The sequence below is a fragment of the Seriola dumerili genome, unplaced genomic scaffold (genome assembly GCF_002260705.1).
Source record: "Seriola dumerili isolate Sdu_G_001 unplaced genomic scaffold, Sdu_1.0 BDQW01000801.1, whole genome shotgun sequence".
Classification (NCBI taxonomy): Eukaryota; Metazoa; Chordata; class Actinopteri; order Carangiformes; family Carangidae; genus Seriola; species Seriola dumerili.
In genome coordinates, this window is record NW_019175056.1 from 294,639 (window position 1) to 308,355 (window position 13,717).

The 13,717-nt window shown below is 39.9% G+C and overlaps 1 protein-coding gene across 1 annotated transcript in view; it reads left to right on the top strand.

The window, feature by feature from the left end:
- Window positions 1-548: 548 nt before the first annotated feature.
- Window positions 549-13,717, top strand: part of gnb1 (G protein subunit beta 1) — a 35,554-nt gene continuing 22,385 nt past the window's right edge. The window contains exon 1 of the mRNA XM_022765977.1: window positions 549-924. The gene's annotated coding sequence lies outside the window, so the exon portion shown is untranslated. The remainder of the gene's footprint in view (window positions 925-13,717) is intronic.

The window sequence follows — 13,717 nt, forward strand, 5'->3', positions numbered from 1 at the left end:
GAAATGAAAGTCACATTTTCCTGGAGTTCTCAAACGTGTTCGTAGACACACAGTCACTTGAGGCCATATATACAGCCTGTCCAATTCAGTATGATCCCAGGGGCACATTTATTTGGGATTTAAGAATATACCGTGTGTCAAAAGAGACAATATTGATAAAACCTAAGTGTGTACAATATTCATTCAAAATTTTAAATTAATAATTCATGGTAAATTTTATTGTGAAAGTAACCCCCAAAAACCTGTGGCACTGTACAGACCAGTTTCAGAATGACTGGCATAAACATTGCCTTGTGTGTAGACAGGCCGTTGTTCTAACTCACTTTAACATAGAAAATGTTCGTTCGCGGGCCATATTTTTATTTTAACACTATAAATGAACAAAGTTGTAGAATTAAAAGCTGTGTTTTGCCAGGTAAATGTTATCTAGGTGCGCTGGTGTTACCAAAGATGGCAGTATTTCCTGATCTGTTGGAGTGGTCGCCGACCCTTCGCCGTGCGTTGTGACGCTGCCGTAACGTGGGGTTTCCCAGACCTGAGTGCAGGGTTACCGCGCCCATCTCTGCTGTTTGATGGCTGGAGGAAGAAGCGACTGAGATCCTGGCGTGAAGGAAGAAAAAAGAGGGACGACGACGGTGGGAAAGACAAGAAGGGATTTTTGCTTTGAGTTGGAGTTTGCGTTGAAACGGAAGAACGCTCAAACGGGACTCTGACACGTCTATCTGGGTGAAACACCGCCTTGTCTCTGCGCCTCTGTGCCGGTGTGTCTCCCCCCTCGGCGGGTCAAAAACTGGGTTCGGGGAGTGCCGCTCCTCGGTAGCTAAACTAGCTAAATCTGAGCGCCTGGGCGGAGAGAGGAGAGACAAGATTTTGCCGTTTCCAGTCAATGTGATATAAACAACGGATACCCTCGACTGAAAGCGGGTAAGGATATGTATTGATATTTGAAATTGCGCTTCAGGAAATGCATTAAGTGTCTGTGCAGTTGGCTAGCCTGTCGAGCAGGGAAGATGAACGAAAGGGGTTAACTGGGTTGAGTAGCTCCTCCGTTAGAGTTAGCTGCTGTTAGCTTGCTGCTAGCTAGTCGTTGCTGCCAAGAGAGTGGGTGTGGGCCACTGTTGGAGAAACTTAACGCACTGCGTTAACCCAGGTGTCAATTAACTAGAACAATATTGAACTGATTTCATACCCAATAGGTCTATCCGGCAACCAGGTAGTTAATGGCCACTGCTAGTGTTAAATAGCAGGTTAGTTGGTGACAGCTCGGTAGGTTAGCCAGCACCCCTCTCCAACGTCCGGGTATCTTTCTCCCTCTCTCAAGAAATAAGCTGTCTAGGTTAAACTGTATCGGCTGTGATTTAGTAGCCCATTTACCCCAGCAATATTTCAATATGGGATTCAACCAAGACGTAATATTTATCCCAGTTATTACCAACATTTTGGATGTGTAGGTCGGCTCACATTTTTTCACATCTTTGCTCTGTAGATGGCAAATGATTACCAGGTAAGCTAATTGGTCGTACATTTGCCACTCTCAGTTTATTGTTGACAAACCCTGGTCGAGCTGTTTAAGATGATTACACGGTTGCAACTTCTTGCACTTGCATAACTCAAACAAACATGAAGAGAGCTTGGATTTACTTCCACTCGTATTGAAAATTTGTAGCATCATGCAATTGTCAAGGAAGGGAGTCTAAAAATGGCTACTTCACCAACAGAATCACCACCACCCCCACTATTCTGTAGCCAGTCCATACAAGTTAGCCAGCAGTGGCCACAGCCTACGTTTCCAGCCTGGTATGGCTGATCTGGGTGTGTATATCCCGAACATGGCAGCCAGAACAATTTGCCTGTAGTGAATATCAACGGCGTTGTTGTTGATTGCCGCTTTTATGTAAAACTCATGCATTGAAGCGTTAATATTTGCCTTGCTAAAATTATTTACGTAATGCCGAATATCTCAGCTGTGGGCACTTATTTGACAGGCCCTGTTTAAACGGGCTAGTTGAACTCTCGGCGTTTAATTCAGCGAATCGAAACCAAACCATCACGGATTATAGCCACTGTATGTCACAGCTAACGTTATATGTTCACATTCCCACGTTTAGTCTGCAGAGTCAGCCATCCAGCCGTCCACTGATTGTGCTGAGAAGGAAATGGCTTATTCGTTATCGCAGCTGATCCCGAGAATACTCAAAGCATAAAAATAATGAATTTGCATTTATCGCCAAGTGGTGACTCTTGATCGCATGGGGGGAAAAATGACAATAAGCGCCGCTATGGACCTGTTAGTGGCAATAGCCATTTTAGTTTCACGAGTGCCAAACCGGCGTCAGTTTGCGAGCTACACAGTTCGGCCTTAATTTGAACTTCTTCTTTTAATGATGTGAAAACGAGATAGTCTAATTGGATTTTAACAATCTGTTTATCTCGATCACGGGTCTGTTGCAGGGCAAGTTGTTAGCAGCTACAGTAACCATGCCCCACCGGGCCGCGCTGCTCCATAGTATTTCAAGCTCTGGCCCGGAAAACGGGCACGTTTTTTTTCTTTCTTTAATCTCCGATGTAGCATCAAATCCTGGTCAACACGCCGACGTAAGGTGTAAGAATAGAAGAGAGGAGATCGGAGATTTTTATTTAGTGGCAGACATTTCGAAAGATGGTTTAGCAACGAGCCAGACGTGCTGTCGCAGGAAGCCGAGCTGAGCGCCTCCTCCAGCACCGAGGCAAGATATATGTAGCCTACCGCTTTGACGAAGTTATTGACCAGCAGTGTTGAGATTTTTTGCATCTAAAGAATTCATTTCTGAAAATAGCCGATTTCTATTCGTTTCGGGAAATTTTCATCGTTTCTTAAAAGAGGTATTTACTGGTTCACAAAGATGAATTCATTTCGCCAGTGTGCCCCCTCCCTCCGCCTCCTCGAATGAATGGGTTCCTGTATTCAGGGCCCAAGCAGCTGCAATGAACAAGATGGCGTTCAAAGCCTTTTTCATCACCGCTTTTTCTCAGACTGAGAGAGACAGCTGCCGAGCATCGGATGGGTTCAGGCTTGGCAGGAAAGATTTCTTTGATTTTCCCCCTATAGTAAAAATGTACAGAATGTATTTGTATTAAAAACGTTTTAAAGCTGATGGGATTCCTGCCCAGATGAATCTAATATGTGCACCTTAGATACAGGACAACATGGTGGGGAAGGGGTGTTGTACATCTTGACTATGAACCTGAATACCAGGGAATATGGCAACTATGATAAATATTTGTGTGATTTATAATAAATAAACATTTGAATTAAATGTTTTTGATATTAAATTTGATGTTTCATTTGAAGCATCTGTAACCACACCTTAGGAAAATGGGACATATTTTTCTTAATTCTGACTGGAAATCACAGTTAAATGTTACTGCATAAATTTAAAGATGTCTATAAATTAAAAATAAAATCTAAACAGACGTTTTGCTCAGGTTTAAGATCCAGTGTTTTTTCCACTTTTTCACATTTTATACTTTAGTCAAAGCTCATCATTTGAAGAACTTTATTTGGAAAACTTAACCTTTTCTGTATGATTTTATATGTCACTGAAATTTGAGTTTGCTGATTATTTCTCTGTGAATGAACTGGTCCAGCACTTTAGTCTTTTAGTCTTACTGCTTCACCTTTTTATCCACTGCAGATAAAATATACAAAGCATCAGATTGAGCATGTCTAAAGTTTGTCTCAGCAATAGTTTTGGTTTGAGAACAACCTGTAAGCACATCCAGCAGCATCCAATTATCAAACTAATCATAGAACATCGTTCCATTTAATGTTAGCTAGATTGTGTGTTCTGGATGTTACCCACACTGACACCTAGAATGTATTTGGCACTGTGTTCAGTGGCCCTGGTGGACAGTGATGGCATAATGTGCGGGCATTTCTGAAAAACTGTTGATGCCTCTGTGATGATACAAGTGGTGGATGACAAGCTTGTCTGACTGCCTTCATAGCAGTAATGTGTGTCTGAAGGACATTTGTCCCTGGGTTTGTACACAGCAGAGCTTGTCAGTAGGATGAGTGTCACCACCATATAATGACCATGTGTTTAAAACCTGTTGTCATTAGTCTTTCGCGCTGGGAGTGTGTGGGGTGGGGTGGGGGGGCTTTTGTTTTTAAATAAGGATTTTCATCCCGCTCATGTATTTTTTTTAATCTGCAAATGCAGGATATGAATGGGATTAAATTCTTAGTCTGTGGATTTCACTCTTTGGGATTATATGGCTTTGGTCAGTGATAGTGCTGATTTTTATTCACCTCTGATATGATCCTGTTTTTTACTGTTTGTCCACTAGGCATCTTTAAAAAGCAGAGAAGTACTGAGCGGCTTTACGAACAAACACCTGAAAAAGCATCTGCATCTTGAGTACCCAGCTGTATGTTACTGCAGATGCATTTTATAGATATTGAGACCTTGTACCATCTTGTACAGTGAACTATACACAATTAACATAGTAAGGTACGTGTTGTAATAGCTGCCTTAACATGTTTCTACTCATTTAACAGTGGCAAAAGAACGGCATATATTTATCCATGCTTGGTCATTTCTAATGTGGCGGCAGAGGTGTTTCAAATAAATATGGCTGCACTGAGTTCACATTAGCCGTAGCAACTGACAGTTGTAGAGAGGTCAATTGTAGCTCGTCCAAACCAAGGCGCCTAAAGTAACTCATGTAACCTTAGCAGAAATATATTAAACAGAAATGAAGATCAATCTTAAAGCTTTTCAGTGTGAATCTGTAAATCCCACAGTCTGAAACATTTACATATAGGAAGCTCATATCTTGAGTCAGTTACATTCGTTAGTTGAAATACCCCATTTTCGACTGCAATATCAGCACCATGTCTTTTGTCATTTTATAAAAGCGAGCGTGTTGGATGTGCCTATAAACATTGGAAAAAGCGGTGTGGCTTCAGGTGGTAAACGATCCTGTCTTTAGGGTTAGGGCCAGTTTTTCTAGTATAGTTAACAATATATTTCATCAGTGTGTTTTGTATTGCCCTTCAAGTACCATATTCCCATTTAGGATGATCTTACCAACAGTGTGGCCAAAGTACCACCACACAATTGACGCCTTGCCACCTAGTTTATCGAGAATTGCTCTTTACGTTTAAGATCTTCATTTTAGGTGATGACGTTTGAGGTTTCCTCAGACGTAGCACTCTTGTCTTTCTGTCCAACTTTTATCACCAAAACAACAACATTTAGCGAACTCAACCAGCCCTGCTGCAATTGAGGGAAGTGGCCTGTCGATTCCTGAAAGACCGCCATATGATTGGTTAGAAATAACTTCCTCTGTTTGATTTGATCGATGTTCATACATTGTCTAGCAATGTAACTTTTTTCAACAGTATATTTTCTTATTGAGGAACTGTTTCTACTGTGTCCAGTGGTTTTATTGTTTGTATAACCTGTTAGAAACACTAGACAAAAAATATTGAATGAAAAAAAAAAAAACTGTCATTATTGTTCAACCCAAGTCGGGTGATATTACATCTTTGGAAATACAGCAGTGTTATCCAACATGCAGACACATTTGCAAGTCACTCATGTGTCTGACACCACATGAAGGCATGAAGAGGCACTGGTGTTCAGGTGTAACTTCAGATGTGTGACCATATCAGATGTGGAGAACATAGGATGTGCTGTACACATTGTAATGTTTTGCATATGCACATAGTTAGTAAATGATAACAGTACTGAGATATTCTCTTGTTGTAAGTAAATATTAACCAAAAAATGTGCATATTCCTGAATATTTACGAGGATGTTGTTCCATAAGTATTTTTTTTTATCTTTGCTTTCTTTCTTTTTCCTGCTGTGCCAGAAAAATACCAAACTATGACCCCACAGCTGTAATACATATTGAACCCTGAATTTTACATGGAGTTAAACATGCATTGTCTTCCCAATGGGCTCTAATAAAATAGCCTTTTGCAGTTTTTTTTGGTAACTTTGATTATGCAAGTCAGCTTTGTACCCTCCTGTGCTGTGATTTGCAGAAAGTGGCATTGATGAGCCCAGTGCCTCTTTTAACTCTAAATTTGACCATATCCAAGCATTCAGAGATGGAAGCACATCTTTATCATTTTAAAACAAAAAAGAACTGACATTTTTGAGAGGCAGAGTAGAGAACGTGTTCTGAAGGGAAAGCGGTCGCATGTCGTTCCACTGTGGTTAAGTGTCTGAACACTCAGTTTTCTGTAAAACATCTATTTTCCTGGTTCCTTATTACATAATTTTAGTGCTGGAAAAAACACCCAAGACAGCATGTCTACTAATACATGGGCCTTGGCTTATCCATTGTTCTGTGCTCTTGAAGGCATAGCTCTCTTCGTCCACAATGGTATCTTCATCAACAAGCTTATTCTTGTGTCTTAATTTAAATGGACCATTAGTGGTGGCCTCTGCATTATGGTTTCCATTACTTTACTCTTGGGTCTGGCGCGATGTGGTTAAGCAATCTAAATCCCTTTTCCTCTTCACTCTCCAAGCTTCCTACAGAACACAGCTGAAAGAGATTCATCAGGATTTGTGTTGCGCATCCATAGGCAAATGTAGGGCTACAGATTGTCTGTCGGTACAGTTGTATTTTGAACAAAACTTTAAGCTGTCGAAGGAGTTTGTCAAAAGATCTGCTAGCAGATGAATACCTGTATCCATTAGTAATGATAATCCCTTGAGCTGTATTAGTTATATCTACACACCAATGTGTTATTTTTAACCCAGAGTGCCAGAGGAAGGCGTAGGGCTTCAGGCTACTGTTTTCAAAATCAAATTTGGCATTTACTCATATGTCTTCAAGTATGGCAGTTAGTGCAAACACCAGTACTCTAACAACAACAAGAGGTCTTTCCCTATACACCCGAACAATTTGGAGTTTGCATGCCGCAGTAAAAGACTGATGATGATGCTGGTAATAACTTCAACAGTGGGGTTAAATAAAACTATTGTACAAACAGATTCAAATGGGACTAAAGGGAAATTGTCAGAATACATATTTAGCATACAGTCGCCCACCATGCTGCGTAACAGTTCCCACAACATGCCTGCTCCATATCAAACTGTTTGATATTTCCAATTCTTTGACAGTGGAATAAAAAAAGGCAACACAGGCTTTGACTGCACTGAAAGTTACATCTAAATAATACAGGAGGAAGAAAATCCTAGCATGTTCCCATCACAGGAAGTTTTCCAGGATCCATGAAACCTTTTTTTGAACTTAACCTGCGTCCTATCTGGAGGAGCCTGGGTCTAAATTTAGTATCTGAGCCATCGTTTTGTCTAACAGAAAGTCCCTACACCAGAGGTAGTACATCCTAATGGCCCTAATGTTGTATTGAGTGATGGTGATGGTCAAACACAAAACCCAAAGCTGCTACAACTTGTGTACAGCATTCATTTACATATTAAGCAAGTACTGGGTGCCAGCAGTATTTAGTATCATTATTAGGATGAGGAATGGACATTTCTTGCAATGTTTATTAGCATTAAAAACAAAGTTATACATCAAATTTTTAAGTAATCTACAATTGGATTAAAATAAAAAAGTGAGTGAACGGTGAATTTATGAAGTTACAAAATTACTTTGTAATCTATTTTATTGCATGAGAAATGTATTTTAGACATTATATAGTGGTGTATTCTGTATTTCACTACTTGGCCATGAATATATGACCACTGCAGGTCCTTTCAGTTATTCTCCTTTAATTAATCTGTACTGTGAAAGTTTTGACCAGAGGCCAGAGACGATCGCGGCGACTGAGACCCAAAATATTTGTATTGTTAGTGGTGAAAACAGGACATATCCTACATTTTGAATGTCATATACTACCAGCATTTCTGTCAAGTAATGCTGCCCTCCTGCTGTGCGAGCCCACCAATAATCACATCATACACAAAAATAATTTTTAGCACAGACCACATGCGACCAGGTTTAGCTGTGATTTCTCCCTCTCTGCAGGTCAAACGCCCTTATCTGTATGGGTCAATGCAAACCTCCTTTACAACAGTCCTCCTGTCCAGGGTTGAAGAAAGGTGTGACACAGGTTGCCATGTAGTAACCTAAATCACTGTAACGATCAAATAAATGGGTATTAATTTAATGATATTTTTACGTTAGTCAATAAATAACAGATTCCTCAAAGAGAGAGAAACAGAAAATGGGCACTTACAGCAAGCGAGGGAAAACAGATGCACTGCATATATGGTCAAGAGGACAGAAGTGAAACCGAAAACTAACTTTTATTTGGTAATTCTGTAAGTCTATGGAACCAGTCGACAGAATGGTGTCTCAGCCAACAACCAGAGATTAACCTGTGACTGCTGTGACACATGACACCTCCAAATTTTCCTCCCATTCCTATCATCGGCAAAGCATTAGAAATATCAAACAATGTCCGAGTCGCAACATTTTGGGAAACATCACACAACGTTTTGACAAGATCCATGCTAAATATGTATTCTGACAATTTCACTTTAGTCCCACTTTTGACCTGTTTTTATACAAGTGTTTTTTTGTACAGGAATACACTAAACATTTGTGTTCCTGAATCTCTGTTTTGTTAAGCACGCTAGCTTGTTTGTCTATTTTGTTATGATTTGTTTTTTCTCTCCCTGAGCTATCCCCTGGGTCAACATAACAAAGGAAACTCTGCCTAATGTTTGCAGTGTGTGATTTGTGTGTAGTTTGACTGTAGGTGCTGTTATGTATCCATAGCTTGTCACCACTGGCCAAAAGGTCTCAGCTAATGTTTTGAATAGTCAAAGTAAGTGGCACCAGGGCCGCTTAATGACCCACACACAGGCCTGTCACCACTCAGACGCTGTGTAACCCTGCCGAAAGCCTGTCGCAGGCCCTCGCAGTACTTTGCATGCCAACATCTGCTCTGCTTCGTACAGAGACCGCCTCTGTGTCTATTTACATTCTAGCCCTTACATTTGACTGCCACAAGGAAAATGTGACCAAACCTGAAAACCAAGATGACGGGGAAAGACTTGCCAATATTAGTGAGATTTCTTCCTCTTTAAAGCAAGAAAGGCCATAGTCACTTGAGCAAAAGAGTGGGCTAGCTGTCATGTGACTCTTCACACACACTTGCTCTTCTCTTGGAAGCTCGGAGAGAAAGATGGGGGGAGGGGTATGATTATTAATGCAATCAAAGGAGTGTATTTTATGTTTTAAATAAAGTCATGCTTTTGGCTTTGGGCTAGCCTGACCCTTTTTCCTTTTTTTTCCTTTCCTATTTTAATCTAACTCATTCATTTCCCTGTATGAAAAGCTGGTTGTGCAGCTGTCCAAAGCACAAAACATACCTTTGTTAATGTATGTGACTTGTTTTTTTTTTTGCCAGCCAACACTACTGCGAGGCTGTGGAATCTGTTTTGCTTAAGCCCTTTTCTGGGAGTTGCTTTTTTAGTTTTTTCCTTGTTGTGGTGGTCAGAGAATTGTATTACACACCAGCTTATAGTGAATCATACTGTCGGATATTTTTTTGTTTTCATTTAGTGAGTTTTATTATCCTGTTTTTAATCACTTATTTTACAACAGCGAGTGTCTGCTGTTCCTACCAATGATGCACCCTGTCTAGTAAGAGCACACCGCATCATGGAATGTTTTACTAATCAATCAATTAAACTCTACTGTCACTCCCATTGATGTTATGTCCCCAATCACCAGACATTAACCCACAGCAGGCAGCTGCACAGAGAGAGCACATATAAAATTATACCCAGTTAAAGCGACAGATCTACTTTAGTAATGTTTGTAGGTAGGCCCAAACCTTTTATGTCATAGTGGAGCAGCTGTGTTAAAGGAGTATTTTTTTATTTTTGAAAACTTTGATTAATTTGTCAATTTTCTGTATGTGCTTGTCACTGGGTCTCATGGGTAACACCTGCATTGAAACCATTTATACTCGGATTATTACATTTACTTCTACAGGCGAGTTAGAGTCACCATGTTACCCAACCATGAGCCCATTAAAAGAATCTATGAAGAGGCAAAATAAGGTTTAATTTGATTTGTTAATCCGTGTACTTTCAGTAGCAGAAGGTCAAGGTAACTTAAGGTTGCAACAGTAGTTAGTGTTAATAGTGTTACATGGTGTTCGAGGCACATGCCGATTGCCCACTGGCCCCACTGTCTTTTCATTTTTTTTTTTTTTTTTTTTTTTTAGACATAAGTTTGTGCCTGTCAGTGGAATTTCCCAAGTTCAACAAATAAAAAAAAATAAAAATAAAAAAATTCTGAAATACTAGTTATCAATGCTTGGTTGGACGCTACAATTATAAACTGAGTCGCATCACAGAGTAGCGGAGTCTTACCATGTGAGGAGAGGAGAGTTGACTGACAAGACAATTTGGTGTCAAATTGAAAAGTGAAATTATTTTGGGATTTAAACCAAATGCCAAAAGGGAACCTGATAACATTAATGAGGTAATCTGCATCTGGAGGTAAAACTTCTGATCTATAGACATTGAACCGACGCATCTTTTCTTTTTAAAATGTCTGGTGTAATCAGTAACACCAGTGTTGTCACGAGTTTATTACCCGTTGGGAATATTTCCACACTGTAGCATCCCTAGTAACTGTGCATTGTGTCATTGAGAGTATGTTGTTTTTCTTACACTTTCAGGTAGTGTGACTCTTGTCCAGGAAATGTAAAGGTTTCACCATACTCTTCTTGCCCCTGGCTCCAAGTCCGCTGATGTGGAAAGGTTTTTGTGTCACGCATACAGCTCCAATGTGTCCTGTGAAAATGCTTCTTTTTTTCTTTCTTTTTTCTTTTTTCTTTTTCTTTTTTTGAAGAATAGCTGAATAATGAAACTATCTTTCTGGTACAATTCCACTACACGAAACTATTCAGGGAAAAGGTAACGATAGCCTCTAAAAGTTAGAAAATCGCTGTGCTGTACTGTTTCATTTTTCTGTCAGACGAATTGTGCACATAAACTGAGCAGAATATCACGATCAGAACTGTGTCAGCTTATGTATACTCATTTGTACCCCCAGGATTTTGCCCCACTTTCAGTGGAGCAAAATGGGTTATGGAGCCCGAGGCTGTTCATTTTCTCTTCAGCCATTTTTCTTGAGACCCATAAGGGTTTGAAATCCACCTACTCCTCAGACATTGGTTTAAAAAAAAAAAAAAAAAAATTCAAACTTTGTCAACCTTTGCTCATTGCCTAATGTATGTCATTAGGAGAAGTGGCCAGTATATGGCACAGTGCTAATCATCACACCGTTGCCAGGGCAGCCACTCAGAAACATCTCAAATTGACTTTATATTGACATAGTTGTGCAGACTTAAAGAACTACTACCATTCTCCTCTATGCCGCTAGAGGCAAAGCTGGGGTTGGTGGTTGTTCTGACTGTAGCCTCTTTGGTATTGCTCTCACTTAACTATATTTTTTTTACCTCCATCAATGAGGTTATGTTTTCACCTGTGTCTGTTGGTTGGTTTGTTTATCAGCAGAATTACGCAAAAATACTGAACTGATCTGAGGCAGATCCAGGCATTTTTGCGAGCATTGCGAGACAGGGCATTTTTTTGACATTTTTATTAATTTCTCAGGAAATAATGTATGGATCTTGATGTTAAAAAAAAAAAAAAAGAAATATACTATATAAATATTTATTACTGAGATCTGTAAGTTTGTACTTTTTGGTGGAGATCCAGATACCAATCCGGATCTGGTGGAAGAAAATGTTTGGCCTTGGTGCAGTTATGCTCTACTGAGTTTCAGAGCGGGTGGTGTTTGTATTCACTGTCAAACAGTCCACCATGTTAGTGCTGTCACACATTCGCTTGTATTTTTGTGGCTGTTGTAGTAAAACTTGACTGACTGGACTGTTGGACAAAACAAGAAATCAAAACAGTGAGGGGAGGTTTTCACTGTTTTCTGATACTTAACTGACTAAATTATTCCTTGAGAAATTATTCAGCGTATTAGTTTGAGCAATTTAGCATATAACATGAAGTGGAAAAAAAAATGTATAAACATTTTTATACACAGCCAATTACAGTACATTTCACAATATATTCTTTCATACTGATGCTATCCAGGGAAGGAGAGTAAGGCTTCATCTTCTCTTCTACAGTGCTGCAGTTGCCTTGTGTTCGGTAGGAAAATGCCAGAGAGAGAGAGAGAGAGGATGTATGTGTTGGAAAGAATGACAAGAAGGCTTTTAAGAAATGTCCAGGAGCAATCCCCTTCTGTCTTCTCTTACTGCATCACCAGCCCCCTTGTTCCTGCCTTCTTTGTGACCTGGTTGTGTTTCAGCTACATTTACCATGCATCACTTCCCCACAGCACTTAGATGGACCCTCACCCACAAACCACACCAAAAAAAAGGAAAAAAAAAAAAAAACCACTTGCACTTACAGTATCGTTTGGCCTGTGTTTTGCACAAAATTAGATCTTTAAACACAGAAAATTAAAACTGACATAAAATGTATTGTACTTTTTTTTCGCATCATTCAGCTTTACAGTAAATTAGTAAAGCAAGGTGATATTGCAGCATGGTCTGTGCAGGATTTGAACATCACCTCTCCATCCCCAGTGTGAAATTTACAGATGTGGTCAACCTCGGAAAAGTGGGAAATAGAAAGGACATCATTAAGCCAACACAAACCATAAAAAATGCTGATGCTTATGAGATTTGGATCAGGGCAGCTTATTGTTATAAACTGCTAGCTGTTATAGTTGACATCCACTCTGACTGGACATATTGTTGTCAGTTTGGTAGTAAGAGGTTGTCGTCAGTGGTTGTCAGTAGTGTTAGACTGGAGATGCCGAGGCACAATGAGAGATTTGCCTAACTCAACTCAAAGTGAGAGAGCACAGGGTTGGGAGAATGCTTGTAAATATTGCAAAGAGTTTTCTTCCACTGGATGGATGGACGGAGAGAAGAAGAAGCAACGAGGTGGCTTCTCTCCAGACAGAGTGCTTTTCTAAAAGCCATCCCAGTTGCATCAAGACCTATAAGTGCAGTCCCATTGTAAGACTGGAATAAGGTTTTTACGGCCATTCTGGCATTGACCTAGGTGCTACGTGAGTGACCATTTTTAGATAAAAGATGACACACAACACAGAACAGTTTCTTACATGCAGCTTTTCATGGTTTGACAAAGTTGGAATGGGATAACCTCATTTTTGTTAGTCAGGTTCCTTTTCCCAGAACTGATGATGTGTACATTCACATCATCAGATACGGGATAAGACCCCCCCCCAACTTCCAGGTTTGTATTCATTTCACACACATCTTGTGCTGTAACTACAACGACACGCTTTCTCACACAGCCTGCATTTTCAAACCAATTGCAGTGTTTATCTCTAAGTGAAACAGGGCACATAAAAAGTGATGCAGAGCAGATGGCTTTCAAGAAGCGCGTGTTCATACATCATACACCCAAGTCCATTAGTCTACAGAAGTATTAGGTCTTAAAAAAAAAAAGAAAGTTATATGTTTGGTCTACTCCCTAGTATGAACTTGGTTAAACTAAATTGTGACACTTCAGTTGACCAGAAACCACAGCTCCAAAGCAAATGTGATGAATATCTAAAGTCATATTTTGTTGATTGTGTCCAACACATTTGACTAGATTATGTTTCAGAAGTACAGAGCACCGAGAACACCATACTAATACTGGGTAGGGCCTCCCTTCACTCTTACAAA